Genomic DNA, 4,654 nt, shown 5'->3' on the forward strand with positions numbered 1-4,654 from the left:
GTTGAAACCCTTTCACTACTAATCTGGCCTTGAATCTCTTGCTTCCATCACTCTCCTGCTTGACCCGGTAGACCCATTTATTGTGCAAGGCTTTCTTCTGCGCAGGTAGCTGGGCTAACTCCCATGTCTCATTAGTGAGTAGAGAATCCATCTCCTCCTGCATCGCATGCTCCCACTGCTGAGATTCACTCACTTGCACTGCCTCTTCATAACACTCCGGCTCTCCGCTATCTGTTAAGAGTAGATAATCAAGTGACGAGAGGTATTTGGGATTTGGTTTGGGTACCCTGGATGACCTCCTAAGCTCCACGCCCTGGGTAGTTTCTTCTGCACCTGGAGCCTCCCCTGTTCTACGGTCAGAACAAACATCATCACCCCTATCTGGAAGTTCCTCTATATCCATGTACTCGGATCCACCTGTATCCGTAGTGCTGCTCCCACTGCTTTGGCTATCCTTGGCATTGTCCCTGTCCTTGTACATCACCTCCTCATTGAATATCACATCCCGGCTCCTGATGATCTTCCTGTTCTTCTCATCCCAAAGGCGATACCCGAACTCATCAATGCCGTATCCAATGAATGTGCACTTCTGTGACTTAGCTTCTAGCTTGTCCCTGACATGGTCACTGATATGAACATAAGCCACGCAACCAAATACCCGCAAGTGTGAGAGATTTATCTTCTTTCCACTCCAAACCTCCTCTGGAATCCCAAAATCTAATGGAACTGATGGCCCGTGATTAATAAGGTAAGCTGCTGTATGTACCGCATCCGCCCAAAATGTCTTAGGCAGACCTGCATGTAATCGCATGCTCCGCGCACGCTCTGTCAAGGTCCTGTTCATCCTCTCTGCAATGCCGTTCTGCTGCGGCGTCCCTGGAGTAGTCCTCTCTAAGCGAATCCCATTCGTAGCACAGAACCTCTTGAACTCCTCCAGCTCGTATTCTCCACCATTATCTGATCTCAAGCACTTCACCTTCAGTTCTGTCTCGTTCTCGACCATGGCCTTCCACTTCTTGAAGATCTCGAACACCTCTGACTTGTGCTTCATGAAGTAAACCCACACCTTCCTCGAGTGATCGTCGATAAAGGTGACGTAGTATCTCGAACAGCCAAGACACACTGGCTGGGCCCCATACATCTGTATGAATCAACTCTAGCTTCTGAGCCTTAGGTGGCCTTCCACCCTTCTGGAAACTAACCCTCTTCTGCTTCCCAAAGATGCAGTCTTCACAAACCCCGACTTCCACGGTGTCGATCCCGGTTAGCTTTCCTTGTGAATGTAGAATTTTCATCCCTTTCTCGCTCATGTGCCCCAGCCTATTGTGCCACAGATCTGTACTCTCCTTGCCAGCTGCAATTGCGAGGGTGTCACTCGCATGTGAAGTGAGGTAGAGAGTTCCTGTTTTATTGCCTCGGGCAACAATCATCGTACCGTTGGAGATTCTCCACGAATCCCCGGTGAATGTCGAAACGTAGCCTTCTGCTCCAAGCTGTCCCACCGAAACAAGATTCCTCTTCAGCTTCGGCACGTGTCTCACGTTCTTCAAGTTCCACTTAGAGCCCTTTATCTGTATCTGAACGTCGCCCTTTCCAACAATATTGCAAGGTTCATTATCCCCAAGTATACTTTACCAAAGTCCCCTGCTACATAGTTCTGAAGTAGTTTCCTATTTGCAGTGGCGTGGAAAGAAGCTCCTGAGTCGATGACCCAAGAATCAGAATCGCTATCCATAGCAAGGATCAAGGCATCCTGCACGATATGAGCCTCCTGCTCACCCGCATCCTTCTTTGGTGCTTTACAGACCGAAGACATATGGCCCTCCTGGCCGCAGTTCCAACACTTCCCTTTGATAGACCTAACCTTCGAGTTCGGCCTCTTCTTCACTGATTTCGACCGATTCCTGTTCTGGTTCCCTTTCTTCTGGCTTCTGCCTCTCTGCTCGAAACTTAGGGCTGAACCTGAACCTTCTGATTCGGACGATTTCCTTCTAACCTCCTCGGATAGAATCATGCTAACAACCTCATTCAGCTTCAACTTCTCTTTCCCCGCCGAATTGCTGATTGCCGTCACACAACCTGCCCAACTATCCGGCAACTGCGACAGTAGTAGAAGGGCCTGCACTTCGTCATCGAACGTGATGTCCACGGAGATAAGTTGATCAACAATCGTGTTGAACTCGCTGAGGTGCATCGTGAAGGACCGTCCTTCTGCCATCTTGAGGTTGAAAAGAGTTTTGACTAGATGCACCTTGTTTGCTGCCGACGGTTGCTCGTACATCTTCGCGAGCGCTTCCATAAGCCCCACCGTCGTCTTCTCCTTCAGAATATTGTGGGCTACTGATTTGGCGAGCGACAACCGGATTTGCCCTAGAGCCTTCCTATCCAGTACCTCCCAATCACCATCTGACTCCGTCGTCTTCTTTCCCTTTTCCTTGCCCAGAAGCGGGCGATACAAGTCCTTCTGGTACAGATAGTCCTCCATCTGCGACTTCCAGTAGGCGAAATCCGATCCGTCGAACTTCTCAATCTTTGATTTGCTTTCCTCTGCCATGGCTTTCACACAAATTGCTGAACGAAGCTCTGATACCAGTTGTTGGGGATTCGAAACAATCAATCGAACACTTGCCCTTCCGGACCTTGTGTTGAAAGATCTAACATTGTAAAAAACAGTAAAAGAGACGAACACACAAATTTAACGAGGTTCGGCAACGTGCCTACGTCCTCGGGAGCCACACCACACAATCTTTCTATTAATTGAAGAAGAAAATACAAGCTCTCAAACAAAATGTAAATCTCTCTAAGATTCTCTCTCTCTTTACAGCCAAAAAGCTCTCTTTTTGATGTCTTACAAACCCTAAAAAACGTTTGGGTATTTATAGAATCCTAAAACAAAACAGAGTCCCAAACAGTTTAGGAAACTGTCTGGGCGATTCGCGGTCGACCGCCGTGCCAAGGCCGGTCGACCGGCCAGAGAAAAATCTGTTTACAGGGTCCTGTGCACATTTGCGGTCGACCGCAGCGGCCACGCCGGTCGACCGACCAGAGCGAAAACTTCTTCTCAGTCTCCTGCAGTGCACGCGGTCGACCGGCTCTGCCACTGCGGTCGACCGCACAGTCTTCTGACTGTTTTCTTCGTCTTTTCGATTGCAGCTTCGGGTCTACACACTTAGACTAACAGAATGAGCAGCAAATTACCAACTTGATAAAGATAAATTGTGTGTGTGTTTATATGTGTGTGTGCGCGCGTGTGTGTCTCTCTCTCTCTCTCTGTGTATGTATATATACCTATGTATGTGTGTATGTGTGTATGTGTGTGTGTCTGTTGTTGATGTCAGTTATCAAATAGGAAATTTTAGTGTGGATTATGTTTGGTTATAGGGTTCCTTGATCTTTTGTGATGGTTGGTTATAGAGCAGAGGATTCAGTCCTGCACACAAATAACATGTGAAAGGACCGGAGTTGGAATCTTTGATGGTTCCTCTGATGGTCAAGTCAGTAGTGAGCTTGAGTGGAGGAAAAAAGTATGATTATAGTGTATTTATTTGTAAAATATTGCTTACCTTAGGCAGTGGACAATATTGCTAATTATAGCAGATTCAAGGGGGAGGGCAATTGTGTAACTTTGCCCGAGTCCAAGCATGCAACTTAGTTGGCGGATATTTTACAGGTGTCCTGTAGATGGTATGAGTTACTATGCGATTAATACGATGGTGACAAGGGCAACATGTTGCTAACGAGGTCTGACGAGTCATTAAGAATTTCGGGTCAAAGTAATGATGACTCTGACTATGCGTTCAATGTGATAGTGATCGACTGTCGGCGAGGAATTTGAGGACAAACCGACTCTCATCTCAGCCTTGCGAGAGGGTCAATAAATGACGCCTTTCGTCTTGATGCTCACTTTTGATGTGACGTTTCTGACATTAGAGAAGACTATGCACCAACAACGCCACAATTCCTAAGCAGAGATTGCGGACGAGTTAAAGCAAAGGGCGCTTTGCTTCTTGGGCGGTCGCCTCGAATTCCTGATTTCTTCCCAGCCATCCATCAATGGTCGAGTCGACTATTATGATTTCACTACGTGTCGACTTCTTTGCCTATATATATGGCTATTCTCAAATGGAAAAAGTTTACTTGCTTCTGAAACCCTCAAATTTTCTTCAATAGTCCGATGATCTGAGTGATTTCCGACCATCTCTTGCACTCTTCTCCGACGATCATTAAATCCCTGGCATCTTTGTCTTTCGTAGCTCGAAATGAGGCCCAGATCAACCACCTCCGAAAATTCCAATCCAAAGTGTAAACAACACTGCTAAAGACTTTCTATGACAAGTTCGACATCCCTCAGGCATTCATTCTGTTGGCACCAGAGAGAGGTCAGGTCGTATATGATCAAGGCAATAATGTTGCTCCGGTATACCTCAAACATTTGGAGTACGGACTACATCTTCCACTCCATCCTTTCTTTTGCCGCATCTTTGAAGCCCTAGGAGTTTCGCCATCGTAGATGAATCCGAACACCATCACTATTTTGGTAGGGTTCGTGGTCATCTATGACCGACTGAGGGTCGATCCGACAGTGAGAGTTCTCAGTCATCTTCTTAGCATGAAGGTGAATCAGCAAGAGGGCTATTATTATCTCCAAGTCTTG

Source organism: Asparagus officinalis, chromosome 6 (assembly GCF_001876935.1).
Source record: "Asparagus officinalis chromosome 6, Aspof.V1, whole genome shotgun sequence".
Classification (NCBI taxonomy): domain Eukaryota; kingdom Viridiplantae; phylum Streptophyta; class Magnoliopsida; order Asparagales; family Asparagaceae; genus Asparagus; species Asparagus officinalis.